Raw genomic sequence first — 19881 nt, 5'->3', positions numbered from 1 at the left:
GTCTGCTGCTTGGACTTCAGGGGGCTTTTTCTCCCTGAGGCATGGGGGACCCTCTCAGATCCACGTGCAAAGCCTTATTTCACAACGGCGAGTGGAATTCTTCTGACTGTCCCTGTTGGTAGCTTTTTTTGTACACAGCTGCACAGTGAGGACTCTTCTGCTCCAGTTAGTCGCTGACACTCAAGAACTAAGTTGACTTTTCAAAAAGCAAGTGGCAGTTTAGAGTAACCTACGCAGCCTGTCAATCATCCATTTAGCACAGAGCCAGTACATCGGAAAGCTTTAAGAACTGGATCCCTGCTAACTGTGTTAGATTTTTGTGGCCCTTTTTTGTCAGATGGAATTGTTCAAATAAATACTTCAAAGATACCGTATATCCTCATATATTGAATAACAATTGTCTGCTAAAGGCCAACATCCCTCACCACTCAAACTGGTTTTAAAGAAAGTACCATTTTTTTTGTTTAGAATCATAGAATAACAGAGTTGGAAGGGACCTCTAGAGGCCATCTAGTCCAACCCCCTGCCCAGAGCAGGACCAATCCCAACTAAATCATCCCAGCCAGGGCTTTGTCAAGCCTGACCTTAAAAACTTCTAAGGAAGGAGATTCTACCACCTCCCTAGGTAACGCATTCCAGTGTTGCACCACCCTCCTAGTGAAAAAGTTTTTCCTAATATCCAACCTAAACCTCCCCCACTGCAACTTGAGACCATTACTCCTTGTCCTGTCATCTGCTATCACTGAGAATAGTCTAGATCCATCCTCTTTGGATCCACCTTTCAGGTAGTTAAAAGCAGCTATCAAATCCCCCCTCATTCTTCTCTTCCGTAGACTAAACAATCCCAGTTCCCTCAGCCTCTCCTCATAACTCATGTGTTCCAGTCCCCTAATGATTTTTGTTGCCCTTCGCTGGACTCTCTCCAATTTCTCCACATCCTTCTTGTAGTGTGGGACCCAAAACTGGACACAGTACTCCAGATGAGGCCTCACCAATGTTGAATAGAGGGGAACGATCACGTCCCTTGATCTGCTGGCGATGCCCCTACTTATACACCCCAAAATGCCATTGGCCTTCTTGGCAACAAGGCACACTGTCGACTCATATCCAGCTTCTCGTCCACTGTCACCCCTAGGTCCTTCTCTGCAGAACTGCTGCCTAGCCATTCGGTCCCTAGTCTGTAGCGGTGCATTGGATTCTTCCGTCCTCAGTGCAGGACTCTGCACTTGTCCTTGTTGAACCTCATCAGATTTCTTTTGGCCCAATCCTCCAATTTGTCTAGGTCCCTCTGTATCCTAACCCTACCCTCCAGCATATCTACCACTCCTCCCAATTTAGTGTCATCCACAAACTTGCTGAGGGTGCAATCCACACCATCCTCCAGATCATTAATGAAGATATTGAACAAAACTGGCCCCAGGACAGACCCTTGGGGCACTCCGCTAGATACCGGCTGCCAACCAGACATGGAGCCATTGATCGCTACCTGTTGAGCCTGACAATCTAGCCAACTTTCTACCCACCTGGTAGTGCATCCATCCAGCCCATACTTCTTTAACTTGCTGACAAGAATACTGTGGGAGACCGTGTCAAAAGCTTTGCTAAAGTCAAGGAATAACACGTCCACTGCTTTCCCTTCATCCACAGAACCAGTTATCTCATCACAGAAGGCGATTAGATTAGTCAGGCATGACTTTCCCTTGGTGAATCCATGCTGACTGTTCTTGATCACTTTCCTCTCGTCTAAGTGCTTCAGAACTGATTCCTTGAGGACATGCTCCATGATTTTTCTGGGGACTAAGGTGAGGCTGACCGGCCTGTAGTTCCCAGGATCATCCTTCTTCCCTTTTTTAAAGATGGGCACGACATTAGCCTTTTTCCAATCTTCCGGGACTTCCCCCGATTGCCATGAGTTTTCAAAGATAATGGCCAATGGCTCTGCAATCACATCCGCCAATTCCTTTAGCACTCTCGGATGCAACGCATCCGGCCCCATGGACTTGTGTACATCCAGTTTTTCTAAATAGTCCCGAACCACTTCTTCCTTCACAGAGGGCTGGCCACCTCCTCCCCATGCTGTGCTGCCCAGTGCAGTTGTCTGGGAGCTGACCTTGTTCGTGAAGATAGAGGCAAAAGAAGCATTGAGTACATTAGCTTTTTCCACATCCTCCGTCACTAGGTTGCCTCCCTCATTTAGTAAGGGGCCCACACTTTCCTTGGCTTTCTTCTTATTGCCAACATACCTGAAGAAACCCTTCTTGTTACTCTTAACATCCCTCGCTAGCTGCAACTCCAGGTGTGATTTAGCCTTCCTGATTCCATTCCTACATGCCCAAGCAATATTTATATACTCTTCCCTGGTCATTTGTCCAATCTTCCACTTCTTGTAAGCCTCTTTTCTGTGTTTAAGATCAGCAAGGATTTCACTGTTAAGCCAAGCTGGTCGCCTGCCATATTTACTATTCTTTCGACACATCGGGATGGTTTGTCCCTGTAACCTCAATAAGGATTCTTTAAAATACAGCCAGCTCTCCTGGACTCCTTTCCCCCTCATGTTGTTCTCCCAGGGGATCTTGCCCATCAGTTCCCTGAGGGAGTCAAAGTCTGCTTTTCTGAAGTCCAGGGTCCGTATTCTGCTGCTTTCCTTTCTTCCTTGTGTCAGGATCCTGAACTCGACCATCTCATGGTCATGGTTTACACACACTGAAGGTCTGATTCTCATCTCACTTTACATAGGGATGAATCTGGTCAGTGCCCTTGATTTCATTAGATTTACTCCACTACTCAAGTCTAACTAAATCGCTTAGGTCCTCATGGCTTGATTCCAAGGGCTAGCACAGAAATCCTTGTTTAACATAGGAAACAGTAGCCTTCTGCACAGTTACTTTGAGTAGGGGGTTGGACTAGATGACCACCTGAGGTCCCTTCCAACCTTGATATCTATGATACTTTTCCAATCCGTTGTGTACTAAGATTGTGCATTTATCCAGGACTGTTCATACTGCAAGATCCCAAAGGATCTGATCAGCTGTATCCAGCACCAATGAAATGCAGCCAACAAAAATGTATAAGGGTGGGATATGGGGTAATTTTGGTTGTAGATACCAAGACAACCCCCAGGACTGGCACAAAATGCTGTGAGATATTTAATGCCCATGGAAAGCAGATACCCTGGACTGTTTTAAAGCCCAGTCTGGGCTTAATTCTCATCTCACTTACGCCAGTGCAACTCCAGTGATTTCAGTGGAGTTACTCTTGATCTACACCCGTGAAATGGAGGGCCCAAGTCTCCTCTCACTTTGTCTGCATGCTAAGTATAAAAGGGCTCAAAAACCTCTGCTTAGAAGGGTTCCAGGGCATCGAGGGCCTGATTCTGAGCTCCCCATCTGCACACACACACACCCAAAGCAATCTGCTTGTATTTGAGACTTAAGCTGGTATAAATGAGTTCAGAACTGGGCTCCGTGGGCCTGATTCTCCACCTCTTGCATCCATTAGAACCATTTACCTCTGTGCAAAATGGGTGGGGGGAAATGCTGCCGTGGTGCTCTGACCGCATTTTACACCCATTTTGCACCAGTGCAAATGATTCTGAGGTGCAGTGGAGAATCTGGCCCTAGGTTTCTTTTAACCTGTATCTAAGGCCACTAGCCCATCCCTTCCAGTTTTATGATAACCTAATTGTGTTGGAACTCCTCACCCCTTCTGCTCCATGGCTGAGCTGTCACATTGAGGTGCCAATCCCTCCCCCGCCCCCCACCCCCTACATTACCCTAGGATCAGCCCAATAGGCTTTATTCTTGCTTTTGCTGTGTGCACATTCCTTTTCTTGCAATAATGAGGGAAACTCAATGTTACTCTAACCCCTGTGGCTCCAGGGCAACCACAGTTCAGTGACGGTGCTGCACTGACAATGGACGCCTCTTTTACAGACAGCTCTCTGCCATGCCATGGAAAGTGCCAAGCTACAATGCCAAGTGGCACTTCATCGGACTCGTACCGCTTCAGCAATGCTGAATGCTCTGGAAAGATGGATCTTATTCTCTCCCACACACACAAAGGGACTGATTTCTCAGACAATTGGGCCAGATCCTCAAGTAGTGTAAATGAAGTATTTCCATTAACTCCAATGCCGCAAACGTCGATTTGCTGCAGCCTTCAGAGATTTCTGTAGCTTCTTAATTGCAATTATGGTTTATTCCTGGGTAGTGTTTTATCCACAAGACTCTGCTGCCAACTGTTTGAAGGGGGTGGATAGGAGGCTCGGAATAGCTCAGAACCATCTGAATGGAACAGGCACTGAAGAAGTTAATGGGATTGATTCTTACTGTTTTGCATTTAGGATAGTTAACTAGTCTGTGCAAAGTTAGTTCCAAGCAGTGGAGAATGCTGCCCCATCAGAATAGTCGCAATAGTAGTGGAAAATTGGGCCCATTCTATTTAATCACATTTCAAACTCTTCTTCTTGTTGTTTTTTTTTTTTTTAAAAAGACTAAAATACACACAGTGCTGCTCATAAAGCTGAAACCGGCGGTGAAGCTAAGGGTATGGCATTGGGAAATGGTGGTTTAAACAAAGAGCACAGGCTGTTAGTTAAAGAAGAGAATTGGGAGCTGGGACTTTTATTCTCAGGTGAGTCACGGTATGGTTGGGCAAATCACTTGGGATGGGTTTGGAACGGCCATTTTGTTGGGGTTTTCAAAGGGAGCTGGGTGTTAACTCCCTTCCCCCCTCCTCCAGAAATCACAGCTTTAACCGCTTGGATGATTTAATTTGTGCATCTGTAAAATGGACCAGGTAAATCTCTCTCAATCTCCATAATAATAGCGATCTTTTAAGATACCTATGGTGACAGATATGGCAATTTCCTGCAATAACTTTGGGAGATTCTAGTGTACTAAGTTTCTGCATCACTGTGGGCCAGGGATTGCATATAATTCCATCAAGGAGTGACCACAGCCCTCCAGCAACTAAGAACAGTGAGGGGTGAACAGTGAGCTTCACTCAGGTTTGCAGAGATAAAGGAAGAAGGAGGTACACCTCGGGGCCCTATTTCACCCTGGGGTGTTCGCTACTTCCCACCACCCAACACAGATGTAATGAGGTTAAGTGGTGTTGGTATAAAACAAGGAAGAACTTCTGATTATTCCTCAAGGAAGGCTTTTAATAATTTCCGACTATAATAACAGCACAAACAAAACAAAAGAAGGAAAATCAAGGACCAGCACTGCATAAGGATTAATACAAAAGGCAGATTATATTGAAGACAAGCACAAGTACATGTAATATTGTGGACCGTTTGTGAGTTCCTCAACAGTGACTCCACATATGCTGGTCCTGGCAGGTTATAATAAAAGCCCTGAAGACAAGCATAAGTAAAGCTATTCTTCACCAGCCCTATATTCCTGGTTTAAAACTATTTTAAAGGCAACATAAAGCTGATGAACGACAGCTCTACATGCATTTGCTAGGACGATGTAAAAGACAAGCAATAACTCATGCAAAGCTATTATGCATCAGCCATCTACTATTGATTTTGTACTACAGTATCGATATGACTATGATCAATTCAACTCGAGCGACCAGACTTCTTTACTTCATAGACTTACCCTGCATTCGTCCAAAAAATACAGTCGGACGTTTTGCGCATTGGCCAGGTACAGACAGTCAAGAAGTGCCCGTCCCTTCGGTTCCGGGGGTGTGGGTCAGGTATGACCGAAAACACACACACACTCCCGTGCCTTCGTCCCTTTTATCTGGTCTGACGGCCGTGTTTTAGAACAGACCAACTAATCAGGGTGGGCCCCATTGTTTATGTGGTTGCCCTAACTGTATAATTGATGCGTACTTAATTTTTATGTCCAATTGTTTGTTGTTTGTATAATTGAGGCCTATTTATTTTCTGTAGCCAATTAGATTTTGAATGTGGGTAATTTTGGATTGATAAGTACATAGGAGTCAGCATAAATAGCTGTCTGGTTGCCTCGTTTCCTGACCACAAGTCACAAGCTTAAGCTTTATTTTTGCAAGGCTTGCATCTTGCAGTATACACAAGTTTGAGGCCTAACATTTGCGATACTTCTATTTCATTGAAGCTTGACAAGACAGTTGTTCACTTTATTCACAAGGTTGTAACACCTCCAGAGATGTACCACGACCTGGGGAGACTCCCCTATATGAGTTGAAACTGGATGCTCCAGAGACCCACAGACAAAGAAAGGTCCCATGTTTAATAGCCGGAATTTAAATTGACATAGGGCCTTCTTTCTGCTCCAGCAAACGGTCAGGACCTTCTCTCAAAAGTGTGTGTGTGGGGGGGGACCCAATCCTTCCTGTATCTCATCTTTCTCTTGCTATGTTTTTTCTTTCTCTTTCTAAAGGAGTAATGATCAAAACAGAAAAGAATAATTCTGCCCATTACCAATTTAGATACAGGCACCACCATTTCCTTTGGCGGGGGGGGGTGCTCAACCCCTGCTCCGCCTCTGGCCCTGCCCTCACTCCACCCCTTCCCCCAAGGCCGCACCCACACCCTGCCTCTTCCCGCTCCGCTCCCCCTCCCCCAAGTGCACCCCATCCCCTCTTCTCCCTCTGCCCAGCCCAGCCCCTCCTGCATGCCGCACAACAGCTGATCAACGGTGGGCAGGAGGTGCTGGGAGGGAGAGGAAGGAATTGATTGGCGGGGTCACCGGTGGGTGGGAGGCGCTGGGGGGGTGGGGAGCTGGGTGCCAGTGGGTGCTAAGCACTCACTATTTTTTTTCCATGGGTGCTCCAGCCGTAGAGCACTCATGGAGTTGGTGCCTATGAATTTAAATATCTAACTTCCGTCCCAAGGCCAGATCCTCAGCTAGGGTAGAATAGCTCCAGTGAAGTCAGTGGAATTTGCACAGGCTTATACCAGCTGCGGATCTGTCCTCTCGTTTAAATATGTATAAAATGTATATAGAGAGAGGGGGGGAAAAACCCTACTAAACATCCAGAGGATAATGAATCCACAAGCAATAAACAGTCTTGCATTATAAAGGATAATTATTACTAAACAAACATACATTTTAAACAGAATTACAAAATAGTGCAGTAGATGTTCATTTTTGCATTTCAGCGAAGACTTTGATACAGTCGCTCGTTAAATGTTAATTGAAAAATTCATTCAGATTGGTTTGGAGAGGAACTCTATGCTGTGGATTGAAAACTGGTAAAAATACCATAAATAACATCTTATCTAACATTCTTCGTAATGATTTGGAAGAAAGTGTGGTGTTTTTGAAAAATTCAAATGTGTAGCTTTAATGTGAGAGCCCTGCTTTGTCATCTTGGATCTACTTGTAACAGCATTCCTGCTCGAATCTATTTATATTCTTATCCTGCAGCCAAACAAAGGGGAACTGTTTATATTGTTAATGGTACCAATTAGCCAGTGTAAATATCATTTATAATGCTGTGCTCCCATGCAGGTCAATAGATCAATATACACAAACCAACCAAGATGCCTTAGATTGAAATAATTATTCTCGAGAGTTGGGTTTTATTTTAATAATGGGCTTTTAGGACACAACTGAAAGGGACATGAATTGTTTTTACTTTTGTAGGTTAGGCTCGTCCAAGCTCTTCATTTATTTTCTATTTTATTTACCTTGTCTTTCTCCTGGTCTGCTTATGTGAAGAACATCACTTTGGACCAATATTTCTGAAGTTGAGCAGCATCATGTTAAAGCACAATATTGGTATAGAAGGGTACAGCTTGCTCAGGAAGGATAGTCAAGGAAAAAAGGGGGATGGAGGCACCCATCTGTCTCCCTAATATGGCATCCTGGGAGGTATGCTGCCTGCCAGGGGCCCGTATCCGAGACATTACAGAGGGATTGTCGAGGATCATCCGGCCCTCTGACTACTACCCCATGCTACTCATCCATGTGGACACTAATGACACTGTGAGGAATGACCCTCAGCACATCAGAAGTGACTACCAGGCTCTGGGAGTAAGGGTGAAGGAATTCAGAACACAGGTAGTGTTTTCTTCGATCCTTCCAGTCAAGGGTAGCGGGCCCAGGCAGAGACAGATGCATCCTGGAGGTGAATGCCTGGCTGCGAGGATGATGTCGCCAGGCGGGCTTTAGCTTCCTTGGCCACGGGATGCTGTTCCAGGAAGAAAGATGTTAAGCAGAGGTGGGGTCTGCCTATCAAAGAAGGGGAAGAGCATATTTGGATAAAGATTGGCTAGCCTCATGAGGAGGGCTTTAAACTAGGTTTGAAGGAGGCAGGTGACCAAAACCCACAGGTAAGTCAAGAACATGGAGACCTGGGAGAAGGTTTTGAATTTGGGGGGAGCATGGGCTGTTATAGCCAGGGTAAAGGAAAGACAAGACAGAAGTGTGTGGGGTGGGGGAACAAATCAGTATCTTAGATGTCTGTATATGAATGCAAGAAGTCTGGGGAATAAGCAGGAAGAACTCGAAATGCTAGTAAATAAATACAACTATGACACAGTTGGCCTCACAGAGACCTGGTGGGATAAAACACATGACTTGACTGTTGGTATAAAAGGGTATAGCTTGCTCAGGAAGGACTGGCAGGGAAAAAGGGGAGGAGGCATTGCCTTATAGATTAAAAATGTATGCACTTGGAAGGAGAGTGAGATGGAAATAGGAGACAGATTTGTCGAAAGTCTCCTGGTAAGAATAACAGGGGTAAAAAACAAGGGTGATGTCATGGTAGGGGTCTACTACAGACCACCTAACTAGGAAGAAGAGATGGAGGAGGCTTTTTATAAACCGCTAACAAAATCATGTAAAGCACAGGACTTGGTGGTGATGAGGGACTTCAACTACCCAGACATCTGTTGGGAAAAAAATACAGCAGGGCACAGAGTATCCAGTAAGTTCTTGGAATGTATTGTTGACCATTTTTTATGTTAGAAGGTGGAGACAGCTACCAAGGGAAAGGCTGTTCTCGATTTGATTTTGACAGATAGGGAGGAACTGGTTGAGAATTTTAAAGTGGAAGGTAGCTTGGGTGAAAGTGATCATGAAATGGTAGAGTTCATAGAGTCAACAGTGTGCCCTTGTTGCCAGGAAGGCCAATGGCCTTTTGGGCTGTAAAAGTAGGGGCATTGCCAGCAGATCGAGGGACGGGATTGTTCCCCTCTATTCGACACTGGTGAGGCCTCATCTGGAGTACTGTGTCCAGTTCTGGGCCCCACACTACAAGAAGGAAGTGAAAAAATTGGAACGCGTCCAGCGGAGGGCAATAAAAATGATTCGCGGACTGGAACACATGAGTTATGAGGAGAGGCTGAGGGAACTGGGATTGTTTAGTCTGCAGAAGAGAAGAATGAGGGGGATTTGATAGCTGCTTTCAACTACCTGAAAGGGGGTTCCAAAGAGGATGGATCTGGATGTTCTCAGTGGTACCAGATGACAGAACGAGGAGTAACAGGCTCAAGTTGCAGTGGGGGAGGTTTAGGTTGGATATGAGGAAAAATTTTTTTCACTAGGAGGGTGGTGAAGCACTGGAATGCGTTACCTAGGGAATCTCCTTCCTTTGAGGTTTTTAAGGTCAGGCTTGACAAAGCCCTGACTGGGATGATTTAGTTGGAGATTGGTCCTGCTTTGAGCAGGGGGTTGTCCTAGATGACCTCCTGAGGACCCTTCCAACCCTGATATTCTATGATTCTAAGGAATGGTAGGAGGGAGAACAACAAAATAAAGAGAATCGATTTCAAGAAGGCAGACTTTAGCAAACTCAGGGAGTTAGTAGGTAAAATTCCAGTGGGAAGCAAGTCTAAAGAAAAAACAATAGAAGACAGTTGGCAGTTTTTCAAAGGGACATTATTCAGGGCACAAGAGGACACCATCCCACTGTGTAGGAAAGATAGGAATTATGGCAAGAGACCACCCTGTCTCACCCAGGAGATCTTCAATGATCTAAAAATCAAAAAGTGGAAACTAGGTCAAATTACAAAGGATGAATATAAGCAAATAGCACACGAATGTAGGGACAAAATTAGAAAGCCAAGGCACAAAATGAGATCAAACTAGCCAGAGACATAAAGGGTAACAAGAAAACATTCTACAAATACATGAGAAGCAAGAGGAAGACCAAGGACAGGGTAGACCCATTACTCAATGAGGGGGGCAAAATAATAACAGAAAATGTGGAAATGGCAGAGGTGCTTAATGACTTCTTCGTTTTGGTTTTTACCAAGAGGGTTGGTGGTGACTGGACGTCTAACTTAGTGAATGCCAAGTAGGATTAGAAGAAGCTAAAATAGGGAAAGAAACAAGTTAAAAAGTACTTGGACAAATTTGATGTCTTCAAGTCATCAGGGCCTGATGAAATGCATCTAGAATACTCAAGGAGCTGACTGAGGAGATATCTGAGTCATTAGTGATTATCTTTGAGAAGTCATGGAAGACGGGAGAGATTTCAGAAGACTGAAAAAGGGCAAGTATAGTGCCCATCTATAAAAAGGGTAATAAGGCCAACCCAGGAAATTACAAACCAGTCAGCTTAACTTCTGTACCCAGAAAGATAATAGAGCAAATAATTTAAGCAATCAATTTGCAGACATCTAGAATATAAGGTGATAAGTAACAGTCAGCATGGATTTGTCAAAAACAAATCTTGTCAAACCAACCAGATATCTTTCTTTGACAGGGTAACAAGCATTGGGGATGTGGGTAGACATGGTATATCTTGACTTTGGTAAAGCTTTTGACCCTCTCTTGCATGACCTTCTCATAAACAAACAAGGGAAATGCAACCTAGATGGAGCTACTATAAGGTGGGTGGAAAACTGGTTGGAAAACCGTTCCCAGAGAAGAGTTATCAGTGGTTCAGTCAGGCTGGAAGGACATAATGAGTGGGAACCCGCAGGGATCGGTTCTGGGTCCAGTTCTGTTCAATATCTTCATCAATGATTTAGATAATGGCATACAGAGTACACTTATAAAGTTTGAGGACAACACCAAGGTGGGAGGGGTTGCAAGTCTTTTGGAGGACAGGATTAAAATTCAAAATGATCTCGACAAACTGGAGAAAATGGTCTGAAGTAAATAGGATGAAATTCAACAAGGAAAAATGCAAAGTACTCCACTTAGGAAGGAACAATCAGTTGCACACATACAAAATGGGAAATGACTACCTGGGAAGGAGCACTGCGGAAAGGGATCTGGGGGATATAGGGGACCACAAGCTAAATATGAGTCAACAGTGTAACGCTGTTGCAAAAAAAGCGAACATCCTTCTGGGATGTAGTAGCATGAGTGTTGTAATCAAGACACAAGAAGTAATTCTTCCGCTCTACTCCGCGCTGCCGAGGCCTCAGCTGGAGTGTTGTATCTGGTTCTGGATGCCACATTTCAGGAAGGATGTGGACAAATTGGGGAGAGTCCAGAGAAGAGCAACAAAAATGATTAAAGGTCTAGAAAACATGACCTGTGAGGGAAGATGGAAAAAAATGGGTTTGTTTAGTCTGGAGAACAGAAGACTGAGAGGGAACTTGATAACAGTTTTCAAGTATGTAAAAGGTTGTTACAAGGAGGCGGAATAAAAATTGTTTTTTCTTAACCTCAGAGGATAGGATGAGAAGCAAGGGGCTTAAATTGTAGCAAGGGCGGTTTAGGTTGGACATGAGGAAAAACTTCCTGTCAGGGTGGTTAAGCACTGGAATAAATTGCCTAGGGAGTTTGGGGAATCTCCATCATTGGAGATTTTTAAAAGCAGGTTAGACAAACACCTGTCAGGGATGGTCTTGATAATTAGACCTGCTACGAGTGGACTAGATGACCTCTCGAGGTCCCTTCCGGTTCTATGATTCTATGATAATTTGAACACTGGGGACTTCTGCTGTTCTTGAATGCTCTATTGTCTGTATGAACTCTCTACTGATTGGTCGATCAGTCTGTTTGTCAGCTAGGTATCACAGGCCCTGTGAAAATATTTTGTGTGCATTTGTCTTTAACTTTGTTGAGGAAACTTGTGCAAAATTGCAATGAAACAGGAAACTTTGGTGTGGAAATGAATGTTCATCAGAATGAAATTTTTGAAACTTCTAAAGTTTAAAAGCCTTTTTTGCCCAGAAATGGCATTGGTACAAAAGCTGGGTTAAATTTTGGTTGCTGAATGCAAATAAGTTGCGTGTTAGACCCTTCCCCCCAGAAGAAGGGGAGAAAAAGGGGAGGAGGTTTTCACCTACAATCTGGCTTCTAAGATCATCGCTAGAGTTGGTACTCTGGAATGGTGGCTAGGTTCTCAGCTGTTGGAAAATTCCCAGTCAAAATGTTTTTTGCTGAAAAATGCTGATTCGTCAAACCACACACTGTTCAGTTTCAGTTTTGCCAAAACCCGTCATTTGACAAAATTTGGTTTAAAAAGTTTTGAAATTGTTGAACCAGAAAGTGGTTTGGGTTTTTTGGGAGGGTTTTTTTTTTTTTAGTTGAAATGACTTTTGGTTTGAAGTTTTGGTAAATTTTCACTAAATAAAAAAAAAAAGTTAAAAAGAAAAAAGGTCAAAATCAAAACAGTGTTCTGAGTTTCAGCTCACAAACATTTTTGAGACATCAACTTTTTTGTGCAATTAGTGAAGGGGAAACAAATTTGAAATGTCAAACATTCCCAGGGGATGGGGAAAACATTTGTTCTCAAGCTCTTGAGTAATCTAGCTTTTAGTACAGGAGGTATATGGAAGTGAAGTTCTTCTTCCCACCAAAATAAAAGGTTAGGTTGTCTGCCTGCAGAACAGCTCCTCTTCCATTTGGCTTCTGGTCCAGTCTCTGGACCAGTGTTGTAGCTACAGCTCCTCTCCTCCCATTGTGCAGGGAGTTAGACGCAAATCACAGGGCCCTCTCCCCTGGACCCTGATGAATGCAGGATAAATACCTAGGTAGTCAGACTTGGAGACAGACTCTGAAGCATTCAAGGGATTCAGTGTTCCTTTTTATAGCCATTTTGATGTTATCCCGTACCACCACTGAGTTTAAATGATGCCAAGACCCTTGCATTGGCCTTCTGCACCAAGGTGAATTCTGCCCAATGATGACCCGGGTGGTGTGTCTGTGCATTGTGCCATTGGTAACACACTTAGGGGTGGCCACGGCTGGAGATGCGACATGGGACTTTCACCTGGCACTGAGCATTCAGGTGCTTGGCTAACTTTGTTCTTCCTCACAGGTTCAGGGTCTAACTGATCCCCATATGTGGGGTGAGGAAGGAATTTTCCTCCAGGTCAGATTGGCGGTGACCTTGTGCGGGGAGGAGTTTCACCTTCCTCTGTGGCGTGTGGATGAAGGTCAGTTGCCAGGATTATCTGGGTCTCTCTCACGTAACCATTTCCCTGCCATTGCAGGGACCTTGGGCACTGGCGCATCTCGGTCCCTCCTATTCTCTGCCTGCTGCACATCATAGTCTAGTCTTCTGTGGGCTGTAATAGTAGATCTCATTTTAGTTGTTGGGTTTAATGCAGGTGCTGAGTGGCTTTGCCACCCTATGATATAAAGGCGGTCAGACTCGACGATTTAGGGATCCCTTCTGGCCTTAAACTGCCTGTGACTTGCTAAGAGCCTATCCACGTCCACTGGAATCAGTGGGCAGACTCCTATTGACTTCAGAGGGCTTTGGATTAAGCCCTTACCACTGCTTTGGCAAGTGACACGGGAGTACTCTAGCTCAGTCTATTCAGGACAAAGTACCTTGAGTCAATAAAGAAAAAACACCAAGACTATGCTAACACTACCATTACCTGTGCCCAAGACTTAATTAGCCACTTTAGTGAGTGAATTCGTATTTATTCACTTCTCTCTAATTTGTTTTTTTTTCTTTTCTTTTTAATGAACACGAGCGTAGACATCTTCAGAATAGGGCTTCACACGGAGGTTTTTTGACCAAATAAACTTGCAAGATGCAAGTTGGCCTCAATTAAAAGTAATGGGGGGTTCTTTTTGATGATAACCAGTCAAAACTTTCCCTGATATGTTTTCATCATTAGTTGAGGGCGCAGAAAAGGCCACTTTTCTGTGTCTTTACCCACTAATTAGATTTTGCTTTGGAATTGCTTGTTTGTTGGTTCAGGTCTTCCTTGCTGACACTTTTGTGGCTTAGATGCATGATGGCTGCTCTCACGCTAAGTGTAATGAACTGGGCGTAACAGGGATATGTTTAGAAACTGGGGAGAGGAGGAAGAACATAGCATTTCCCAGGAGCAGCTTGGTTTATACCTTGACTGTGTCTGGCTGACTGGCCCAGGGTATTGATTCAGATAAATTCAGCTTCGTTAGGCTCTCAGATGGCAGCCTCATTAAGATACAAGGCTATGTCTCGAGAATTCCAGGTTCAATTTCTCGCTCTTGCAGACTTCCACAGTCATCTTCGGCAAATGCTGACCCACATGCTTAGCTTGAGGCATGTGAGCACTCTCACTGACTTCATGTGAATAAAGTTACACGGGTGCATTGTGCTTGCAGGATTATAGCCCTAAATCCCTGTGTCTCAGCTGCCCATCTGTAAATTGGGAAGAATAGTCCCTAAATCTCAGGAATGCTATGTGGATAAATTTATTAATTGTTTTGAGGCGCTTAAATACTGTGATGATGAGAGTTTTATAAATCCCAGGAGATAGATGCTTATTCACCCCCTGTGCAGAGAATCAGAAGCTATCAGTATTTAAATGCCATCTAAAATGTCAAAATAAGACATACGTGTTGCATAGACATTATCTTGAGGTGAAATTCACCTTTCTACCAACTGAGTTTGCTCACAGGAATGATCACAAAACAGCCTATTAAGCGAATAAGGCAAATGTTTGTAGGTAGACAGAATGTAATTATCCAAATGAGAGAGTGGACAGAACAGTAATCCTGGTTCATACCCACTAATCCTAGTTCTCCCTCCTCCCCTTTGTTTTTATCCATTGGTTTATTCATCAGCTGTGAAATTCCATGTCGCTTCTGTTTGCTGAGTGATATACATTGGCCTCCAGGAGGCTTTCTTTAAAAGAAGTTCATCTAAGCAAAAAAATTCTGGATTGCATGCAGATAGATTCCTTCCCTCCCCCTTCTATTATCACTGCATCTCCGATCCTTTCAAATTCCTTCATACAAGACGAAACACTTCTTTCATGCAACTAGACACATCACAAAAAAGCCAGTGTCTTGGAGAGACTGAATTTTCTCCTTCAATAAGCTTTTAGGTTTCAGACCTTTAGGGAGATGACTGTGTTCTGCAATGGTTACAAATGGGGGAGGTGATAGTGAATTTTCCAATAAGAGCCAGCATCTGCTTATTCTTTTATTTATTATTATTATTGCTGTTTTTAGAAAGATGCTGCAAGTCTAGGATCTATTCATGCACCTATCTATACATGCAGAGAGAGAGAGAGAGAGAGAGAGACTTTGCGTGGAAAATGCAAACAAAGAATAACTAGATAGAATTCTAGCAAGTACTGGTCTGGTTTTCATCCCCATGATATCTGAGTGTCTCGGTAATTAATGGTTTTTATCCTCACAGTGTTTTATGGTTAGGGAACTGAGACTCACAGGGTGGCTGGCCCTCTAAGTGGAGCTGGGCCCAGCCCCACCTGTGGTGGATCATCTACATCCCAGCTGAGGCCGATCAGATCGGGATTAGGTGATTATAAGAGCCAGCAAGTAGCCCAGCTGGGGAGAGTGCTGCAGGAAACAGGAAAGCTTCTGCAGGAGATGCTGGGGTGAGGGGGCGTGTGCAAACCCTACAAGGAGCAGGGTAGCTTCTGTGGCAGGAGGCGTCCCAGGCAAATGGTCTGTCGGAGAAATGGACAAGAGCTTCTAGGAGCAGCAAGGTTCTGGCAGGAAGCCCCATGGTCTGGGGAGAGAAGTGCATTTTGTGAATGACTCTCAGACAGGTGGTCTGTAGCGTGGAAACCTTTGTGCAATAGATAAGTCCCCGCAGACCCTCCCAGATTAAGGAAGAGGGACAACTAATATGGAGATGGTTATCAGTTGTTTAGGTTTCAGAGTAACAGCCGTGTTAGTCTGTATTTGCAAAAAGAAAAGAAGTACTTGTGGCACCTTAGAGACTAACCAATTTATTTGAGCATAAGCTTTCATCCGATGAAGTGAGCTGTAGCTCACGAAAGCTTATGCTCAAATAAATTGGTTAGTCTCTAAGGTGCCACAAGTCCTCCTTTTCTTTTTGCGATCAGTTGTTTAGTGGAAGAAATCAAGGTGAAGCCCTGGGGTTGGAAATCTTGAATCAGACACTGAGTGTAGTGTCAGTCCTAGCTGGGGAAACAGGCCAGTAGCCTACAGAAACGCTGAGAGACAGACCTGGCTGAGACTTGAATCCATGTCCCCTGCATCCCAATCCAGTGCCCATTCCACCAGATCGTCCTTCACTTGTGGAGCCTAGAGTCTCCCTTCCTGAATATAAGCAACCTCCATCGCATCCACAAGAATATGTACATATATATATTGTGTGTGAATATGTACGTATGGGTCAAATCCTGCCCTAGGCTGCAGGATGTAGTTGTTCAAGATCACCCACATGGCAAAAGGGCAAAAAGTCAATGGAGTTACACTGCCGTAAAACTATATCCACAGTGTTGAGTCAGGCCCGTAAAGCACTAAGTGTTATCGAAGGTGTAGCTCATCTTGCTGCTGCCTAATATTGGAGGCCCAATCCGTTGTTGCCCTGGGCCCCTGTCATAAACATACAGCTAAGGGTAGCATAAAATCCCTCCTTTACGTGTAAAGGGTTAAGAAGTTCAGATAACCTGGTTGGCACCTGACCAAAAGGACCAATAAAGGGAGAAGATACTTTCAAATCTGTGAGGGGAAGGTTTTTGCTTTGTCTGTGTGTGTGTGTGTGTGTGTGTGTGTTTTCTCTCTGAGACAAAGAGAGAGACCAAGCAAGTAATCTAGCTCCTACTGAATGATGCATCTAATTTACAGAAATAGTAAGTAATAGCAAGGAAATGCATTAGAGTATCTTTTATTTTAGCTTGTGAATTTTCCCTATGCTAAGAGGGAGGTTTATCCCTGTTTTTTGTAACTTTAAAGTTTTGCTGAGAGGGGAATCCTCTGTGTTTTGAATCTTATTACCCTGTAAAATTACCTTCCATCCTGATCTTACAGAGGTGTTTCTTCCACTTTTTTTCCCTTTATTATAAAGTTCTATTTTTTAAGGATCTGATTGGTTTTTAGTGTCCTAAAAACCAAGGGTCTGGTCTGTGCTCACCTGGTTTACCTATTTGGTTGGCAGATTATTCTCAAGCCTCCCCAGGAAAGGGGGTGAAGGAACTTGGGGGGATATTTTAGGGAAACAGGAACTCCAAGTGGTCCTTTTCCTGAATCTTTGTCTGACTCACTTGGTGGTGGCAGCAATAGCCATCCAAGGACAAGGAAGGATTTGTACCTTGGGGAAGTTTTTCACCTAAACTGGTAGAAATAAGCTTAGGGGGTCTTTCAAGCAGGTACCCACGTCTGTACCCTAGAACTCACAGTGGGGAGGGAACCTTGACAGCCCCCCTTTTTCTCAAAGATGCTGTACAGCAGCGGGTACAAGGCCCGCCGAGGAATAATCCTGTGAACCGAGCTGCTCCAGCTGGGGCAAAGGGTTGGGGGCAGATTCAGACCAGAGATGCCCCATGGTCAGGCTGTAGGAGGGGAGGATTCATAATGTGATGGGAGGGGGCATGACTCGGGCAAACCTGGGATTCCTGCAAAGCCCTATGGAGACGACTAAAGCCCAGGTATAACTTAGGGTCTCACCCGCCCTTGGCTGATGCTGGGTAGGGAAGGTCCAATATGCCTCTATCTCTGCTTTGGTCTACCAATTATTTTTCCCCTAGGAAATCAGGGCCATGTGTGCCGCCTTCAGTTCACACATGGGTTTCCCATTGACTTCAGTAGGCAAGTGGGTACTGATCAAATGCAATCTAGAGTATGGGGGTTTCTGCTGAGCATACTCGTATCCACACCGCTCTTGCCCACATTCTGAATCCCTGCTTTCTCTTCCAACGGTCGGGCTGCTTCTCAGCTGGTTTTGTCCCCCTAGCTGACCAGCTGCAACTGATCACAGATTGTCTGGACTGCGCCATAAACTCTTTTGCTTATCTAAATTGTATCAATGTGATCTTCCAATTGCCCCAGTGCCTTCTTAAGCACACCCATGTCATTTGTGATGTCTTCAGTGAAGCAAAAAGTTCTGTACTGAAACCAAGGAGCAAATTTTTACCTTCTGACTCGTCTCGCTGAACGTCTCTAGCCATGATCTGCTACCTATTTACATTAGTGCATACTTTATTCTATCCAGGTTGTTACATGTCCCTCATCACTGTAGCATCTGAGTGCATTAAGCAAGGTGACTGACCTGGCTCGTGCATGGTTTGTTTTTTCTTCTCCTCTCTCCATGGGGATGATTATATGCAGTGGAGCGTCTTGTTTCAGGAGGGTTTTTTGGTTTTTTTTTAAACCAATTTTATAGAATCATAGAATATTAGGGTTGGAAGAGACCTCAGGAGGTCATCTAGTCCAACCCCCTGCTCAAAGCAGGACCAATGCTAACTATATGGGAAGCTGGCGTTTAGGTTGGCTGGTATGTATGTAGTGCTTGGTGGTTTTTATTACGCGAAGTCAAGACCAAAGAAATTAGTCTCTCTAGATTAGATTAATCTAATACCAATGGACCCATCACCAATGAAGTCATCCCTTAACCTTCTCTTTGTTTGACTGAAGGAGCTCTATTTAGCTTATCTCATGGTAAGACATGTTTACTAATCCTTTAGCCATTCTTGTGTCTCTTCTTGGAACCCTCTGCTGTTCATCAATATCCTTTTTCATCTGTGGGCACTAGAACTGGATACAGTATTCCAGCAGAGGTTGCACCAGTGCCAAATACAGAGGTGGCACCAAAATTTCCCATTTTGCGGGAACTTCCATGATTTCAAAGTTTAGTTTCATTCTGCATTGGAATGAAAATGAAAAAAAATTCAAAATTGCCTATGGAATATTATGAAGAAATCTGTGACCATCAAAACAATCTCTTTATGAGCTTGGTATTTAAAAAAAAGTCAATGTTTTTGTTTCAGAAACGACTTTTCATTTTGAATAGTTTGAATTATTTAAACTTTCCAATAACATTGAAGCAGAACTTTTCAACGCCATTGTAATGCTTCATTTTTTCTTTTTTCTTTTAATGTCATTGAAATCGCCATAGAGCTGTGAAACATGTTGGTGTCGATGAAATAGCATTTCTACAGAAAACAGTTCCATCAAAATTTTCCCACGCAGATTTAAATTGGATGCTGCAGGATCTCAGATCCTCTGCTAAAGCTGGATTTGGTTTCATCTTTTCATCATCCTTTGAAATTGCAGGAACATCCCTAGACTGTGTTGTAATATATGCTACATCCTACAGCTTCCATCATAGCTTCAATAAATCCTCATTTGGATGCATCCAGGAAGGACTGAGTCTCCTCTTACATATATTTAACTCCACAGACTTCAGTGGCTTTACTCCTGATTTAGAGGAGGCAAATTGGACGAGCAAATGGTGGGCTTGATTCTCCTGCAGCTGGGCTCTGTTCAGTGCAGGAGAGTAGGGCTGGGGTGTCAGGGAGAGATTCTGGCTCCCTGATTCTCAGGGCCAACTTCCTTGCAGCTCTAATTAGTGTCACTGAACCCTATAACCATGGAGTAGAGATACAGTGAAGCTCTGCCATGGCCACTGCCTGCCTCCTGTTTGTTCCTGACATTCCCCTTTTGCCAACTGCAAAGGCACAGGACTCAGATCCGCACATGTACCCTATCAGGGAGTTCCCTTTTGACAGGGGAACTCTCTGCTAACCAGTTCCCGACCTCTTTGAGCCTTCTGAGAGCAGCAAAGGGCTGGCTCTCTCTAATATCTATA

Source organism: Lepidochelys olivacea (assembly GCF_965140295.1).
Source record: "Lepidochelys olivacea isolate rLepOli2 genome assembly, chromosome: 26".
Lineage (NCBI taxonomy): Eukaryota > Metazoa > Chordata > Testudines > Cheloniidae > Lepidochelys > Lepidochelys olivacea.
This window is presented reverse-complemented; position numbering follows the sequence as displayed.